The 20,074-nt window shown below is 39.3% G+C and overlaps 1 protein-coding gene across 1 annotated transcript in view; it reads right to left on the bottom strand.

Moving 5' to 3' along the window:
• Positions 1-20,074, bottom strand: part of LOC131973446 (teneurin-3) — a 752,262-nt gene that overhangs the window by 375,429 nt on the left and 356,759 nt on the right. The window lies entirely within an intron of this gene.

Here is a 20,074-nt window from a genome sequence, read left to right as displayed (position 1 = left end):
TCACAAGACAAAGAGGACATTCACACAAGCTTTAGCATGTACATGTGTGATACAGAAGACAACTTAATAACAAGGACCAGATCATAGCAATGCATCCCACCATCCAAAGGAAATAATCTGCAACCCTTGACAGTGAGAAAAAATAAATCAGTTAAATAAATAAAAAATAGAAGAGATACACCAGAGACAGAGAGCAGCCTCTTTATGCGTTGCTAAGAATACATTAATATCTAATTGTCTTTACTGTCAAAAGACATTTAATCACTACTGAACCATGGCACAAACACATTTGAGTTCCAAGACAATTTGATATATTCAAGTGCTCATTTATTTCAGAACTGTGAATCAGACAGTGTTCAACTCTACCTCCTTTAGAATGCTGTAATCACATTCTGCACAGTACTGAGCAATAGACCCCTCATCAGCACACGCCATTCTAGCATCACACACGATTGCACACTCACGTCAGCTGCAGAAGGAATCAGAATCGGCTTAAATACACGAGAAAACTTTAATGAGAGTTGTAATCTGTTGTGAACATGTCGGGTTGTACTGCGGGCTGCGAAACCCCAAAGGGTACTAATAAAAGTTTTAATTTTTGGTAAATGGAGTGCACTTATATAGCGCTTTTATCCAAAGCTGCACTCATTCACCCATTCACACACACATTCATACTGGTGACCGAGGCTACCAGAGCACACTGATGCCACCTCCCACCATTGGGAATTCATTCACACACCGATGAACACAGCATCGGGAGCAATTTGGGGTTCAGTATCTTGCTCAAGGATACTTCGACATGTAGGCTGCCATGGTCGGGGATCGAACCACCAACCTTCCGATCAGTATGTGACCAATCTACCAACCGAGCCACAGCCGGTTCCTAGGGCCGGGACTTTAACGCGTTAATTAAGATTAACTGATTACACAGAAATTAACACGTTAAAAAAAATGATGTATTTTAATCACACTTATTTTTGCACCGCGGAACGTTTCTCACTGGATGAGTTTCAGGCGGACCGATTATACTGGAGCACCAACTAGCGTTCATGAGTTCAGACAACAACAAACCACAGTGAACATGAAGGAAGAAGCTGATGAGACGCTTTGGTTGGCCCCGTGGATGACGGGACATTTTGTTACAAAAAACCAACGGATGGAAGCGTCGATAAGAGCATGGTTGTGTTGCTATGCAACAAGGAATTCACATATCACCGCAGCACATCCAGCCTCAAGTATCACCTCAATGCAAAACATATAGCAGCTAGCGTGGACGTTAGCCCGACTTGCTATTGCTACACGTAATGGCAAAAATTGCACTGGTCTGCTGGACCAATAAACAATATTTTTGTTACTTAAGCTTATGTATTCAGTCATTATTCAATGGTATACTAAAAATCCATGTGACTGTTCTCAGGTCAAATATTTATTTGCAATTAAAATGCGATTAATTTCAATTAAAATTGAAAACAAAGCCTCTAATTCATTAGATTCATTTTTTTAATCGTGTCCCGGGCCTAAAATTTACATATACATCTTTTATACTTGCCTATCTCCGAGTGGCAAGTTTTTATAGCAGGTTAAAGCAGGTTATAGCAGTTAAAACGTCCAGTGAGAAAGTAGTCTTTTTTACTGGCTAGTTTTCTTCATGATCACAGTTTTCTTATTGGAGGTCTGTTTTTTTGCAAAGCAAGCATTGTCCATGTTTGTACAGAATTATTTGTTCTATACTATGACAATCTATTCAGTCCAGCTGATACAGGAATGAGCCAGCTCAGTCGCTTGTAAAAAATGTTGGCATTGTTCGATTTGTACGTTTCTGCAAACCACATGCGTTGGTCTGCAACATCAGCCCGCTGCTGAGTGGCGAGGGGAGGTAGACTGCAGGGATTCAACATGTGTGGTTTTCAGGAATGTTAATGCCAATATTTTATTCACTTTTTTTTTTTTTTGGATAACAAAAGGCTGTTTATACTGACTTTATTAAAAGACCTTTGGTCCCATGACAAAGTTTCAAAAGGTTATTGTTAGAATAATCTGTTATTCTGTCTCTGTGGATGGGGGTCACTATCTGTGGACATAGGTCACTATCTATGCGTGCGTAATTCACTAACTGTGTATTTAACCTCTCTCTGTGCATTTATAGATTAATCATGCAAGATGCTTTGCTATAATGATCATGTGCTAATATTCTTGTTAAACTATGATTAAAGTAAATACATTTACTTTATCTGCTTAAACGTTCTGCCCTACTTAGAGTAAGATTCTATTATCACAAAAAGATACAGATACAATATAAAAAGAAGAAGAAAAGATACAATATATATATATATATATATATATCCAATAATATCTATAATAATATATAATAATATATATATATATCCAATAATATCTCTGTAAGTCATATCATCAAGGCAGGAGTTTGTGTTTTGAAAGTTTGTTAACAGGTCGGGTCACAGACACGATGTGCTGAGCAGAAAGATAACTGTCTTCTCTGCTTGGTGACATGACGTGTCCACGTATTGAATAAACTGACAAATCAGTGGATTGAAAGGAGGCATCTTCTTAGGAGATCAACCTTCATTTTTTATTAAACCTCTGTTAGGATATAAAAAGGGTTCAGGGAAAGTAGACTGGTCCAGCCTTCATGAACTGATCAGCCTTTGTGTAATCAGGGACGTGTAGATTGAACCCAGAGACTCTGTAACTGCACATTTCTTGACGTATTGTAATAAAATGAAGTTAAATTGAGAACTCGGACATCTCCTGCTCATCATTCCCCATCAAACGATCGGCGCATAGAAATAAGTGAGGATTTTGGGTTGGAGTCAGATCATTTAATTTAAAGGTTTCCTCAATGTATTCCTCAACATTATGTACTGAAAATTCTCATTTCAAATCTGGCACAAATAAGTAACGCTTATCTTGCTTACCTGTACACTAATAGTTCATCATGTACATGAAGATGAAGATTAAGAAGATTAAGATTCAGTTATGCGCACACACACACACACACACACACACACACACACACACACACACACACACAATCTTGTCTATAGCACATCGTCAGGACACAAGACTAGAACATGCATCGTGGGAACCACCCTTTCTGAAGGTTCTACAGCCCTGAAAAAAATCAGGTAACATACTGGAGCAGCCAGAAACACATATATCACTTCAAATTGTCAATCAGACAAAGTAGAGCGCCTCACCTGACCAGGGACCGCTTCCCAGGGACCTGTCAGGTTTATAATGATTTGTGGGGTAACTATATACACACTTTCAGATTGTTTAAACAGCCTTAGAGACACAAGGAAGCCCTTCTGTTCTTCTGTGACAAACCACTTCGTACACTTTCACACACACACACACACACACACACACACACACAGTGTCAAATGCATGTGTAATCGTGAATATAGATATTTGTCCTGTGCATTTAACCCATCCTTTACGCACCATGTTAAGAGCTGTGGGCAGCACATTACTGTGCCTGGGGAGCAATGGGGGTTAGATGTCTTTCTCAAGGGCACTTCAGTCTTGACCTGTCAGTTCTGGGATTTTAGCCAGCAACCCTCCAGTTACAAGCCCGATTCTCTAACCTCTTGGCCACTGATTACATTCAGCATAACTCCCACACATTCAATCAATAAAACAGTAGAGTCTTCTCTGACTCACCACTTTTTTTTCAACAGAAATAATGTCTCCTTTCACTGATTGTTTCAAATTGATTTTATTCTGCTGTTTATTTTACAATTCCTGTGAGAAACCTTTAATGAAATAGGAGCCTTCTAAGGGTCCACATGCAACTCCAGTAAGGTACGGCCTAAGCCAAAGACAGGGGGCAGACTGACTAGCCTCCTAATAGGGCAATATGTTTTTATTAGGGCCGGGACTCGATTAAAAAAATGAATCTAATTAATTAGAGCCTTTGTAATTATCAAAATTAATCGCATTTTAATCACATATAAATATTTGACATGACTCACATGGATTTTTAGTATACCATTGAATAATGACTGAGTACATAAGTTTAAGCAACAAAACTATTATTTATTTTTGTTCAAGTCCAACAGACCAGTGCAATTTTTGCCATTAGGTGTAGTAATAGCATATTTAGAAATATAGTACATTTCATAAATTCAGGTAGCCTATAGGTAGGTAGACCTTCTCTAAACTAGAATACTTTGGTTTTTTAAGTAAAACACAATCCACGTTAGCTACCACACTAGCCGCTAGCTGCTATATGTTTTGCATTGAGGTGATACCTGAGGCTGGATGTGCTGCGGTGATATGTGAATTCCTTGTTGCATAGCAACACAACCATGCGCTTATCGACGCTTCCATCCGTTGGTTTTTAGTAACTAAATGTCCCATCATCCACGGGGCCAACCAAAGCGCTCTCATTAGCTTCTTCCTTCATGTTCACTGTGGTTTGTTGTTGTCTGAACTCATGAACGCTAGTTGGTGCTCCAGTATAATCGGTCCGCCTGAAACTCATCCAGTGAGAAACGTTCCGCGGTGCAAAAATAAGTGCGATTAATATGTGTCAATTTTTTTAACGTGTTAATTTTGGTGTAATTATTTAATCTTAATTAACGCGTTAAAGTCCCGGCCCTAGTTTTTATTGGTCAAGCATTCGCAACACATGTGACACACCTGTGCAGGAAGTTTTGAGTTTCACTCATACCTCACCAGTGACAAGAGAAGAGCAGCAGATTAATGAGGATAACATGACTTTTGTGAAATGGAAATAATCATTACACTGGATTTATCGGAGAACATCTTGAGTTTGCATTAACTGTAGCAGCAGGAGCAGGGGATTAAAACAGAACTGTTCAAAAAAAAATGAGAGCTTCTTATTAACATATAATGAAATATATGAAACAGGGAAAATTAGAAATAAATCAAGTCTTAATTTTACTGTAAGCCTATTGAGGTAAACCACTATTTACACTATTACACATGTATGTGACTATGTGCAGTAGTACTAGCATATACTCTCAATGTTCATATCAGTTGTAAATTTGTTGTCATAAAACATTTTTGTAAAAATCTTTGTTGATCCTGTATCTCTACAACTCTGTCTCCTCAAAATGCTGTTCATGCACCAAGGTTATAACAGTTTTGGATTTTTCATTCGCTTTAGTTTTAATTTCGTTGTGAATTTTTGTTTGCTAGTTTTAGTTTAGTTTTTATTAGTTTTAATGTTAGTTTTTTTGTAATGGCCAGGTCATAATACATTTTGCCTTTATTTCCTTTAAAGTTAAGGTTATTAACTCTTACAGTTCTGGGTGTTTTGAATTTTTGTTCTAGTGTAGACATCCCAGTCTCATTAAACATATTTACCATGTGTTTGCTGGAATTTCCGCTCTGCTGCAAAAAAATGTGATTTGTAATATCATGGTTGAATTGAAGACTTTCACTTGGACACAGTGAAAGCACAACATCTAAAGTTTACAGAGTGTTGCGCCGGCGACAATTTTATCATAATAACTAAACGCTATCTGGAAAATTCCAATGTTTTCTGAAAGCTGAGAAGTTTCTCTTTACAGCCAACATGGTGTCATTACGGTAATGTCGCTCGCGCTTCTCCAGGAAGCACACAAAGCAGGAATACACACACTCAGCGGTGGAGGAATAGAAACACTGGATTATGTATGAAACAAGTTGACAAAGGAGAAAACGAAGGACGTTTTCACTATAATTTTAGTTAGTTTTTGTTAGTTTTGTATCCACACAATACAGTTTCAGTTAGTTATCGTTATTTTAAAATCTCTTGTTTTTATTTGTATTTGAGTTAACAAAAATGTTTTTTTCAATTCTAGTTTTCATTATTTCGTTAGTTTTCGTTAACCCTCTGGAGTCTGCAAAAGCGCCAAAGCATGGCTTCTTCATCACATACAGACGTAAAAACAAAGGAGAAAAATTATTATCATCAAAAAAAGACACAAAATGAGAAGACAGAATAACAAAAAAAAACCCACAGAAGACACAAATGACCAAAAAGAAGACACAAAATAACTAAAAAAAGACACAATAACAGACACAAAAAAGACACAAATGACCAAAAAAGACATGAAAAGACATGAAAAGGATTAAAAAATGGACAAAATAGCCCAAGATTCCATAGAGTTAACTATAATAACCTTGTCATGTACAACTACGTGATTTACATTAGCACATATATTCTGAAGAAAATGTGATGCTGTCAAGGATCTCACTTGTTTTTCAACAATAGCTGAGTAATTATAAAGATTAACAAGGTAAATACACAGACTTTTTCAATATTTATTTAACCAAAAGGCATTACAATTTTACCTGGCATAGAGTTTCACTAGCCTAGACCTAATGATGTGATATTGGAAGGTGACCCCCACCTCTGGTGTCCTCAGCATTATACACCCATCTGCTCCCTGGCTGGCTGTGCCACACACAGCAATGACAGTTTCTCCAATGTGTATTTGGCAAATTAAATTAGAAGTTTATAAATATAAATGATATTATGTACATAACTTCTCAATAATTGATAAAATAATAATCGGGCTGCCCACGGCCATTATGCCTTGTATACGGCAAAACAAACCCACACACACACACATTTACATCGAACTCTTTCACATCAGCAACACTGTAGCATTTTTTAAATGACAAGTCAAGATATGAATCTACAAAGCATGGAGCTTATTCATAATTCACACAGTGAGGTCACACGACAACCTCCCATTCAACTTGAACTTGTGAACTCCCCATTCCTTTTCCACAAAGTGAGGGCAACCAAAGTGCAGCACAGTTCCAAAATGCTCGCGAGAGAGTGAGAGCGAAAGCATCTACCTGCGTTATGGAGTGATGGAGGTCAAAAGTTGATCATTCCAGAAAGCTGCTAATGGACATGACATAGCACCTTGTGTCCATGTCAAACTGTGGCAAACTAAACAATTGTGTGGACTTTAGGCAGAGCTTAAGAGAGGTTTGATGTGGTTATTCAGGAGATGGACTGAAACTGGTGATAAAATCAGAATGACTTATTTGATATTTTGTTGATCCTCATTGTGATTTTACTTCCAAAAAGGTGATATATTCCAGTGATTCCCAGTGGGGCGTCAAAGATCCAAGGGGGGTGGCGAAGCCCTCTTGATTTTAAGGGGTGTAATAAATCTAATGTGTTAAATATAGACGAATCAGCATTTAATTTTATTTATTTAATTAATTAATTAGTAGGACAAAAACAACTAAATAAGGGCTACATTAAACGTTTATTCATTTATTTAAATTTAAAAAATCATCATCAAAAATAGGCTATATCGCGAGAACAACGGTGTGTGTAACATCCATCCTGCAGTATACACAGAGGTAACCTCACCTAGCAACAGTAACAGAGAGCTAATGGAATAATGGCGGAGCGTCAGGGAGACGAAAATGCTGAATATCTAAAAAGAGAAAGAAAGAGAGGGTGCCATGAAAGTTACATTGAGTTTGGCTTCATAGAAGCAATGGACAATGGGGGGGTCGCCAAAGTTTACAATGGTAAAAATGTGGGTCCCTCAAGAAAATGGTTGGGAACCACTGATATATTCTATCAATGTAGGAGCCAAATAATATTAAGGTGGCATGTAAAATTCGTTCATTTACTTTACAGTTTTGATTGGCACACATTTTGAGTATACAAATATTACATTTCCATTCCTTTTTATCTTTATTCAAGCCAAAAATAATTCTTTGAGACAGTGCACAACTTTAGTGTAGGGCTGAGAGCTATAAAAAAGCATGTTGGGACAGTTTCAGCCAGAAACTTCAGTATGCAAAGTTCAGGCTGAAAGTGAACAAGTCATTTATAAAAGAAGTGTTATACAATAAAGAATAAATCGCAATAGATTAGTTAAAAACTCTATAGACACGTTTTACAGTATGTAAAAACACACACTCATATTTTGCTGACTATGGTTTTCCCCACAAACACAAAAACACACAAAAAAAACCTGGAAGCAGTATAGAAACACACCACTACAGGACTATTTTCAACTAGGTCCCCTGACCTTTGACCTCAGGATTTCTGAATAAAAATGGGCTCTTTGTGTACCAATAATTCTCCCCTTAATAGACATGCTCACTTTATGCCAAGACCGTGCAGTTTGGGGCAAAAGCCATGCAGTTTTCCTCTGCTTACTGCATACGGAGGTCCTCAAACTGACCTTTTGGGATCACAGTCGCATGAAACTTTACAACCATAAACAGGAGACCTAGAAAATTCTGAGGATTTATAGCTAACCTATGTGTATTGACAATAAAGGCAAAAAAAATGCAATTATTGCAGAAAGCTTCAATGTATTTAAAGTAGGGCCAGGACTTTAACGCGTTAAATAAGATTAATTAATTTCACAAAAATTAACGTGTTAAAAAAATTGACGAATTTTAATCACACTTATTTTTGCACTGCGGAACGTTTCTCACTGGAGGAGTTTCAGGCGGACCGATTATACTGGAGCACCAACTAGCGTTCATGAGTTCAGACAACAACAAACCACAGTGAACATGAAGGAAGAAGCTGATGAGACGCTTTGGTTGGCCCCGTGGATGACGAGACATTTTGTTACAAAAAACCAACGGATGGAATCGTCGATAAGAGCATGGTTGTGTTGCTATGCAACAAGGAATTCACATATCACCGCAGCACATCCAGACTCAAGTATCACGTCAATGCAAAACATATAGCAGCTAGTGGCTGGTGTGGTAGCTAACGTGGATTGTGTTTTACTTAAAAAACCAAAGTATTCTAGTTTACAGAAGGTCTACCTACCTATAGGCTACCTGAATTTGTGAAATGTACTATATTTCCAAATATGCTATTGCTACACTTAATGGCAAAAATTGCACTGATCTGTTAGCCTGGCTAACACCAGACTAATCTCAAATGAGATCTGGTCTGGGAACCAGCCGTTCATTTCTCCGTAGAGGAGGTGTGGTTTACGATCCTCCAGAGCCGTTTATTGGGCGCTATGAAAATAGCGCCCAATATCTATCAATATCTATCAAAAGCGTCTGTAGGTAGCTCTTAGCCAATCGTATCAGTTATACCAGATGACGTAGTAGAGCTCCAGAAATTGATGTTTGTTGTGTGTGTGTCTGTGAGAGAGTGTTGCTTGCTGCTTTGCTTCTCCAGTTCTCGCTTTCTGCAAGATTATTTATTTTCACGCTTTATTCCCCCTCATGTCATTCAGCCACACACATCCACTGATTTTATGGGCAATAAACAAGCTGCTGCGGGTCTCTCGGCGGCCCCGCTGTCCCCCGGCTCGTAGCGAGATCACCGGCGTTACAATAGCGGGGCTAATAGCTACCGCTAATGCCGTAACGGTAGCGTAGCGCTACTGCTATTAGCCTAGCTACCATAACGCCAGTGATCTTGCTACGATTCGGGGGACAGCGGAGCCGCCGAGAGACCTTTTGCCTTTCAACTTTCGCTCTAAACTATTTAAAACACCATCTACAGCTAAAGAGAGTTTCGCGTCTGCTGCAGCCATGTTGGATCCGTAAGAAAATTACAAGCTTCCGTCTGCCGGGTAGTACCCGTCATCATCTTGCCGTCCCTCCCCGTTCTGTGATTGGATCCCTAAAACAGGGCTAAGAAAGCTCTCTGGTTTCCAGACCCCTTGGCAGTTTGAAATGAAATCGAACGCGCAAGGCAGTCTGGGTATACCCAGGCTACTGATCTGTTGGATTTGAACAAAAATAAACAATATTTTTGTTGCTTAAGCTTATGTATTCAATCATTATTCAATGGTATACTAAAAATCCATGTGAAAAAAATTACTTCTCACTTTTCTCAGGTCAAATATTTATATGCGATTAATTTTGATTAATTAATTACAAAGCCTCTAATTAATTAGATTAAGTTTTTTTAATCGAGTCCCGGCCCTAATTTAAAGCTTTTGTTATTAAATCACAGCATTGCTTTTCCATGGTGTTCCCCAAGGTGATATTGCAGAGGGATTTTTGACCATTATTATCAATTGTAGTTGAGAAAAAAAAGAAGTAAAATTTAGCACTATATGTAACAAATGGTATCAATAAATAAATTGCTGCAACTTCTTATGAGACATAATGGAGCATGGGAATGGCTTCCATATACCCAAATAATCCATTCATTAATTCATTGTTATTACAGCTGCATCTCAAATCAATGTTGAGGTTCCCAGCTTTCAGATGGTGTACACACTTCTGTGTGTCATCTACTGTAAATCTGCTATCTCCCCCATGGTTTTTACAACTGTGCTGTTAGAATGTGTGACAAACATACACATGCTCAACTTAATTGGTTATTTTCAAGGCCAATAATTATAGCCCTGCAATAAATCCTTATTTAGTGGCTAATTGACAGCAGCCCAAAGGTTTAGCAGTCAAGCTGGTCGGCCAGTAGTGAAAGTTTTTCTTGAAATTGTTCTGTATGAGTCAAACATCAACCTGTGGCAGATGTTTTGTAGTTGCATGTTGCTCCACTTGCAGTGGAAGCATGAACTGTAGCTCAGTTAACAGATTGTCATCTCTCATAATATACGGTAGATATTTTACGAGTAATATTGATATTTAAGTCATTACTACTAGTGCAGTGCCCGTAGGAAGTATGTATTCGTATAGTGGGAGATTAAGTAGAATTTTCAATTATGGCCAAATGAGGTTGTGTGTGAAAGTGTACAATGAGGTGTAATACTCTTACGTAGTGTTAATAAACAAAGTATATATTGGGTAATACATGGATGTACATTGAGATATAAAGAGACACAGAAATAGTTATTTTAAGAAAAAAGAAACTTAATCATTCAACATGTTTAGACAGACACAGATATAGGAAGGAATAAGTTTACATGCCGCACAAACAGATGGATGTGAATAATGTGAGTAAGGGTTATGAGGTGTGTTGTGGAATGTGTAGATTGATTGATAACTATTGTGTTTCATATATTGTGGCTTTTAGCAGGACACCACAGGGAGCTGAACCCCACTCCACTGATGCGGAAGAAAGGGCTTAAATCTCCGCTTAGCATGCTAATCGTGAGGTAGCAAAATTACGCAGTATGCTGCACTAAAAGTACATTAACATGAACCCAATTAGCTGATATACTATATTGAGTCTAAGTATCTCATATCAAATGATTATGGGCATTACGCTAAGCAACATGAATGTCATCCCGAATTACATAGTAATGCAACATAAGAAGTGAATAAAGCTAAATCTCCGCTTAGCATGCTAATCGCAAATAATTTGCACATGTAATTGTAATTTGAACATTACATGCAGACCACTACAACTCCATAAAACACTTACTTTTCATAAGGTTCCACACCATCCAGCACATACACATTACACATTGATATTTGCTGGAAACTATTTGAATATTTGAATTGGAAAATCGAACCTTGTAGCGCACTTTAAAACTCCTAAAGATAGGTAGGCTAAATAGACTTCCAGATGAGATGAGTCAGGGTGGAAATCCAGAGTGAATTGTGTTACTGACCAGGTGTAGGCCTATCACACAATGGGGCGGAGCTCCCCTAAAAGGCGTCTGATCAGAAACAGTGCAATGCCGCAACACGTCCTCTTAAAATGATATTTTGAAAATGAATTCAAAAATCTTCAAAATCAAGGATGCACACATTTTTTTACATGCGCATACCACATACGAAATCTTACGGTCAGCGAGATATGCCCTAGACACCCATCCACACACACATGCTTCTATATATACTCAACAAAACTACCTTGCAGGACAAGACTTTGACATGCTCTAAGTTGAGTCAACATTTCCTCATGAATGGGCTTCTACTAAAGTAATGCACAGGAAAATGAAATATTAACCAGTCATTGATATTGTGAAATGGAAGCTACTAAAATGACTTAGGGAAATGGACAGTTTTAGAGTTAAATACAATGACTTCAGTACACTCAACACCCAACGGGACATAAACACCAGTCAGGGTTTGTTTGATGTGTTACAACGCTGCAACTTAATTCTTTTTGGCAGAGTTTGTACAATGGATCTTTCACATGGGATAGAGTTTTGTTTCAGTTTATGTCATCAGAGCAGTGCAAGTTCAACATCGACTCTTAGCTAGAAAAAATATTTAAAGTTGCTGGGAAAAAGAGTCTGAGCAGTTCAGCATAATCATGGCGGTTCCCGGCACCAAAACAGTATCAGATCCTCATTGTTAGTTAGCACTCCTGCTTTCCTGTCAAGGCTCATTGACTGCAGTCTTGCTATTCAAGTGTGTTATTTGATGTACATCTGTTCAAAGTTTATGTCGGGAATGGCAACCCCAACAAAAAGTACTTCAGGCTCACATGCTGTTATCAAGCTAAATAATCCAGATTATTATCATCAAGTATCTGTGCATTGTCAAGGTGTTCGAGACCATCTTGAAATTCCCGGATCATCCACTACAAAAAACCTTTATGGACTAAAAAACAGCAGTGGACTGCTCCTCTCTCTCCGCTGCAGGACGGAGAGATACAAAAGATCCTTCGCTCCTATAAACTGTCTAATTCAGATTTATACAGATTTATTGATCATGCTAATTTGGTTCTTTGAAAGGAATTTCAGTTACTTCTTTATCCTGGATGAACATATCTTTTGAGAAACAATGCGCTCTTACTTTGAAATGGATGCAAAATTAGTAGAGTTAAAATCCTGGTCGGTGTCCTTATGATTGGCTGAATGCTGGTGTTGTGATCACAGTTACAGATTGGGAATCCTCCCAGCATGTATTGGGCCAATATATCCTTGGAAATAAGAAATGTGTATTTTTTATTTTAATAAATTGGTGTCATTGTGTTCTACATTGTGCTCCAGTGTTTCCATTCTGTTAACATTTCCAGGGGATATGGCTAGACTACGAGTTATGCTGGTACATGATTGGTTGGGTTCTACCTAATAGATGTGCAAGAGCCTTATGAGATCATCATAAGTCTGCTATGAAAATGTAACCTTTATAAAATCTCTTAACAAACACTGCATGAAGAACTTCCAACAAGATGAGTTCTGCAGTTAATCATTTAATAAATCGTGTGTTCACATGAAAAATCCTCATTTACATGTCAGATGAAATGCCATATGTTATGGCTCCATTTGCAGCTCCACATGCAGGATATGGTTGGACCCAAATGCAGCACAACAGGAACAATTTGTAATGATGTTAATTGTCAACGGCAGGAGATAATCAGCAGACAGGTAAGTGGCGACAATGTTCAATTCAGGGTCTGGAGAGGGCTCTGAGACCCAGGTAAGCCAAGCAGTCAGAGAGTGTGACTTTATGCTCACAATATCTCAAAATACCTTTGGTTCTTTTTTATTGTACAGAAATGATTTTGTTGTATATTTTATTGTATGTATAACAATACATGTATGTATTGGATGTATTGTATGTATAAAGAATTATGGACATGAGCCGTTTCAGGCTGAAACATTTACGGCTCTGTAATATCTCGTTCCACTATGAATGTGCCCGAAGCGTGATGCGCGTTCAAATGATCCCGCCAATTTTCCACCTCCAGAGGTAGTTACAGAGGCGGAAAATTGGTGGGACTGTTGACAGCGGGACCACTATGAATGGGCCATCGGGGTTAAGTGGGATATTTGACGTTCCGGCAATATAGCGGGACATTTGCGGGACGGCACTATAAAAAGGTCTTGTTGTAGGTCGTATTGTCGTTGTCATTGGACTTCTCACTTGATGACTTGCAATGTGACTTGACAGAATATAAATAACTAGACTTGACTTGGAATTTTAGGGTTCGTCTCTGTCTTGACTTGAAACATGATGACATGTCTGTGTTGATTTCATGTTTCAGTTTAAATATTAAAAAGTGTTCAGTGTTGTCATGTTAACATGACAAGTGTCTGTGTAACGTTACCCTTGAATCTTGGACCAAATGACTTGAGTCTGTTTTAAGAAAGTGTTAGCTCCTACATACGAAACATATACTATGACAATCACACCAAGAGGTTACAATGGTTTCTCTAAAACCTGCCCGTTCCCATCTAAAATCGCAGAATAAGGCTGCATGTTTACAGAAATGTGTTTAACGACTTGATGCTCTAACAACAGGTCCAGATACATTTTGAACCAGCTTGGAAAACAAAACAAAAATCCAGACTTATGTCAGTGTTCTGAAGTTTGAAAAACAGGGCTCAAATGTAACATATAACAAGTCCTCCAAATTAACAACAAATATGTGATTGTCTTCCAACATGACACATCTGGGCATTATTTAATTTGACCCCCTAAAAATAACTATATGGCAAACGCTTGGGGAAAAGCAGCAGACAGCTGTTTTAAAGGAGTGCTTTTATTGACAAAACAAAGTTATGATGATGCAAGTATCTTTTGTTAAAGTCTGAGAAGTCTCAACTTCCTGTAGCAAGTGCTGTAATAGACACCAATTTGTCTTCGGATTTGTTCAGTAAGCCTCAAGAACATGCTTGGTTTGTCTCTCTTTGCTCAGTGACATACAGAAGCTTGTAGAACAGAGGCCAGCCCATCATGAATACAGCTTGCTTTTATGTCTTATAGAGTTGTTATGGCGCCATGTAGTGGGCTCCATAAATAAAGCAAATGCTTCACGAAGCTTCGTTGTCCCTTCACTAGTTTGCAAAATGCAGCATAATAGTTTAAATGACCGATGTCATGCTCCGGGTGGGACGGAGTGGAGGTGGATGGCTCGAACAAACGGCATTCATTCCATTTTCATGCAACTATGTCACTTCCAGTAGTCAGGTCGTCCTGATAACTACTTCACTTCAGCCATTTACGATCATTTATTTACTTTTCAAACTGTCTTTTATAATGCCTTACCAGGGAATTTTTTGCCCTAACCTTAGAGAAGTGGTTTTGTAGCCTAGATTAAAGTTTATAGCTGGAGCAACTGAAAACAAATGGGCCCAACCACACCCCGGCTCTTCCCGCAAATAACTATGCAGATGACATGCAAATGACTATAAATTTGCCCGGCTTGGCTGTTGATTTTAGAAAGAACAATGGCAAATCAACATGCTGCCACTCCACTGTGTGTGAGGTTGAAGTGCTGAACTCCGAGCTGGAGGCAGGAAAATGTGCTTTTTAATAAAATCAATCAAAATCAAAATTACTTTATTTACCCCCGAGGGGAAATTCAGTTAGTCTGGTAGAATCTCTGGAAGAAGGAGACTGCCTGATGGCTGTAGGAGGGAAGGATCTTTTGTATCCTGCAACGGAGAGAGAGGAGCCATCCACTGCTGTTCTTTTGGCCCATAAAGGTTTTGTGTAGCGGATGATCTGGGTATTTCATCTGGCTAGATGGCCTTGAACATCTTGACAGTGCATCTCTCCACCACCTCCTCCAGTGTGTCCAACCTGGCTCCAACCACAGACCAGTCCAACTTATTATCCAGGTATACACCTAAATACTTAGAACCTGGCACCACCTCTATGTCCACCCCACAGGTATTCATTGACTGAAGAGGGGGTTTGAACCTGCCGAAATCTATGATCATTTCCTTAGTCTTTGAGATGTTCAGTAGGAAATAGTTATTTTGACTCCAGTCACTGAAGGCTTTTATCAGATCCTTTCTCGTACTTCTGGATGTGGCAGGACAGTGCCTTGTGGAGCCCCTGTGCTGCTCATTAATGTCCCAGAAACACAGTTCCCCAACCTGACATACTGTGGTCTTCCTGTCAGGTAATCTGTGATCCAGGAGATGAAGGAAAGATCCACTCCCATCTCTGTGAGCTTGTTTTTGAGTATGTTGGATTGGATGGTGTTGAATGCGCTTGAAAAATCAAAGAACATGATTCTCAAATAAGCACCAGTTTCCTCTAGATGAGCAAGGGCACGGTGAAGCATGTAGAGGACAGCATTGTTCACTCCCATGTGTTGTTTGTATGCAAACTGCAGGGGGTCGAGTTTGTCTTTGACTTCAGCTCTCAGTAGGCATAGAATCAGCCGCTCCAAGGTCTTCATGATGTGAGAAATGAGGGCTACTGGTCTGTACTCATTAAGACTCTGGACATTTTATTTTTGGTAAGGGCACAACACAGGAAATCTTCCACAGTGCCGGCACTCGCCGGCACTGTGGAAGATTGTAGACTGAGCTGTAGCTGAACTGTAGACTGAGGTTGAAGATCTTGTGGAGAGGTTGACACAGTTGGGCAGCACAGTCCTTGAGCAGCCTTGGACACACACCATCTGGGCCAGCAGCCTTCCTAGAGCAAAGTCTTCCCAGTTCCAACCTCACCCCCATCTCTGTGACAGACAAGGGTGGAGGCTCAGGTGTAAGAGGAGGGGTGGATGCTGGAGATGTACACATGTTGAAGAGGAGGAGGAGGAGGAGGAGGTGAAGCAGCATTGGCATTGGGTGAGGCCGCTGTATTGAATCTGTTGAAGAACTGGTTGAGTTCATCAGCTCTTTCTCCATCACCCGCCACTGGCTGTCTTTTCTTGTTGTGGTAACCAGAGATGGTGTTGATTCCTCTCCACATTTCACGGATGTTGCTGTTCTGCAGATTTCTCTCCAGCTTCTTCTTGTATTCCACCTTTGTGGGAAGTCAGGTGTGGTGCATAAATGATCTGTATCTGAAGTTTAATCGGGACAACAAGGTGTAGGCATCAGCTGGCATGCTGGTGATTTTTAGTAATTTGCATGTCATCTGCGTATTGATCTTTGGGCGGAGCCGGGGCGTGGTTGGTGGCTCGTGCATGTGCGCTCAGTTCCAGCTGATTGGGATGTATCAGGGAAAGGTGCAGAACCTGGCGTGGGCACAGTTTGATACATGTGGAGGTGAGTATTCATACGTAGTTTTCTAGTTCTGGGAGTACGCCATCTTTCAGTATGAAAGCTACACACTCTTTGATACATGATGCTCCTGGTCACTTGATGTGTTTGAGTCCAATATTCAGTCTTCCTTTTAACTCTGTTTTGGTCTCCAACAATGTCCGACAACAAATATCAGGCTGTGTAGCTGCTAAATCATTGACAATCATTGTCTAACTTCGTCCATCTGTCGTTTGGTGCTGGGCAGGTAGCAGTGGGTTTATGTTTACATGGCTCAGTGGTATGGTTGAACCACCAAGCTTTAGGAGTAAAGAAAGCTTTCCTCACTCTCATCTTCCTAATTATTTATACTCTTTTATCTCAGCCCTACAGGTATACACACTTACTTTTCTTCTTGTTTACAACAATAAAGTGAGGTGAAAAGAGGCAGGGATCTGTTATTGGGTCCATGCTATGTCTATGGTACATAGCATGCTAGTTAGCTGACAAGGTTGACTTTTGTGCACACAAATAGTCCAAGAGCAAACAGTCATTCAGTTGATTCCTGCACAGCTGTGAGAGGGTGCATGCAAGCACAAATCAAGCACAAATTGCAGATTGCAGTATTAATCAGAATTCTCCTAGCAACAAGGCAGTCTGCCACTGTGCTTGACTGGAATCCCATGATGGCAGCCGCCTATTCGTTTCTTTATTTAAACCACAAAGTAAGTGGAACCCAAAAGTTAGCTTGAGGCTTATTTTGCTTCCTGCAAACTGTAGCAAAGTCCACAAATCTGTGATTCAGCTGCAGTGCATCCTCTGAGCAGAACTAGACTAGCCCAGTGGAGATACACCCAGTGGTGGAGTATCTCATGCTGTACACTACAGGAACATATATATCAAAATTGGAGATAAACGAAATAATACAGTCATTGCAAAGTATGGTCTTAACCCTCTGAAATCTTGGGCTATTATGTCCTTTAAAAATATCTTAAAATATCTTGAACATGCCATGTTGGTATCAGTTTTTCAGCATTACCTCACCTATATGTCCTGATAATTGATGTTGAACTTTGACTTACTTGACAAAAATGTTGAACCCAAAAGAAACAAAGGAAAACATAAAATCTGATCTTGAAAATGATATTCCAATACACAAAGTTTAAATGTTGCAAATATAATACAGGTTGCAAATATTACATATAAGAGGTAAAAGGAGGATATCTAGTTTTTATTTTTTTCAATTCTCAAGATATTTGACATTATCTCCTTGAACTTTAGAGGGAAGCTGATGGCAGGACTCCACGTTGCTTCATTTTTATGTTTTCACGTGCTTTCATGGACCCCAGAGGGTTAAGAGTTATTTCATTTTAACTCTAAGCAGTGAATTAACAAATTAATTAAATACTACTTATATTACTTATACTACTACTACTAATAATAATAATAATAAAAATGTACAAATGCTTTGTCACAGTGCTCAGCATCAAATACCTACTCAATCACCCTTTGGACAACTAATGTGGACAGGTCAAAAAGTGTGTCAAAAAGAAACCTATGGCAACAAAGAGAAAATGGAAGAAAAGCTCAGAAAAAGAGATGACAAACACAAGTGGTGGCCTGAGCAGAATGGTCAGTCGCCACTCAATGTCTGCTCTGTTGTGAAAATAGCAGGGGAGCAAAAAAGTGTCCCTGCCCTGACCTGGGAGAGACTGACAGCATGTATCAGAGAGAGAGAGAGAGAGAGAGAGAGAGAGAGAGAGAGAGAGAGAGAGAGTTTGTGTGTAAGTGTGACAGATAGAGTGACAGGGACAGGGAAGCAGCAGCGTCCCCAGCGATTGTGATTTCTTGTCTGGTTACATTTTCAGTCCTGACGGACACTGAAGGCTGAATAAGGATTTCCAGGACTGGACAGTTACAGACAGAAAGAAATGTACTATGTGTTTAAAATTAACTGTGAAGCTTTACTAAACACTGGTGAACTTAGTTTATTTATAAAATGATACAATTCAATGGTTAAAAGCAATAACATATAAAGCATACTCTTATTAAAATATGAATTATGTTAAGGTATTAAGGTAACATGCTGTGCCAACATATCTCAAGACTGTTTTTGTCAATCAAGGTTTTACACAAGGATTATTGGAAGATCTGTAACTATACAGTACAGATTCCAAAGGAGTTGGGTTGCTGTCTAAAACATATTTTTATTTAAACATACATTCCATTAAAAACTTCCAAAGACAGTATGTTTGGACTGATAAACTATAGACTTCTGACCAATTGATACCGACAACATGTTCCAAAAAGTTGGGACAGGGCAGCAGTGTAACGTGACTGTGACAGGCTCTGGTCCAAAACCTTTCCTTGGGCACTCCCCTCTGGCTTAAAAGTACTTTCACTAAATGACTATTGTTAGTATGGAGAAGACTTGGACCAGCACTAAACTGATCAATAGTAAGACCTTAAGCCTGTTAAACTATTATTCTTCCCAAATATTTTTTGAAATAAACAATTATATTGTAGGGGCGATGATGAGCTAACGTTAGCCTCCCACTGCGTGTTACTGGGGATTTCCACCGGAATGGCAGCATAGCGAGCCAGCCGTATACACGCGAGATAACGAGAATACCCTATAATCCTGAATGTACAGGAGATCTCGAGATCCCATGAAAACTGTGTGTATAAAGTAAACAACAACAACAACAAACAGCTTACTTTGCTTCTCCGACGTGGAAGATCTGTTGATCTGACCATCTATCCTCATAAAAAACAATGTGTTATGTCATAAATGATTGTATGATGTTCCACTTCAACAATCAGTCTCTAGTCATCCGTGTCTCCGACCCTCTGAGACCCTTTGATTGATTGATTGCTGATCTGGTGCATCGGTGATAACATAATGTTGATGTGAAGTAGTTTCAGGCTGCATGAATTGCGTATTGTGTTTTATTTTGAAAGGGGGCTAAAGTGTATTACGTTGATTCTGTGTCTGATTTCCTGTCTGGTGCGATCTGCTCTGTTGAGCGTTACGCAGTTTAGCAACGGCTCGCGGAGAAAATAGAAATGCTACGGATTAATGGTGGCGCACACGGTGGAAATGGTCTCATTGATCAGAGTGGCAGCAATCAGCAACGGGGACAATGGCGCAGCCATTCCGCGCCCGTTTCGCGCCTGGTGGAAATCAGGCTTAAGTCAATGATCCAACCACTGTAAAAGCTTTAGGAAATATTTTACGTTTTGCCGAGCATTCCTCCTGCTCTCTCTTCTCTTTCCTTTTGTGTGCC

The sequence above is a fragment of the Centropristis striata genome, chromosome 1 (genome assembly GCF_030273125.1).
Source record: "Centropristis striata isolate RG_2023a ecotype Rhode Island chromosome 1, C.striata_1.0, whole genome shotgun sequence".
NCBI classification, from domain to species: domain Eukaryota; kingdom Metazoa; phylum Chordata; class Actinopteri; order Perciformes; family Serranidae; genus Centropristis; species Centropristis striata.
Note: the sequence above shows the minus strand (reverse complement) of the source record. Positions and strands in the feature narration are given on the sequence as shown.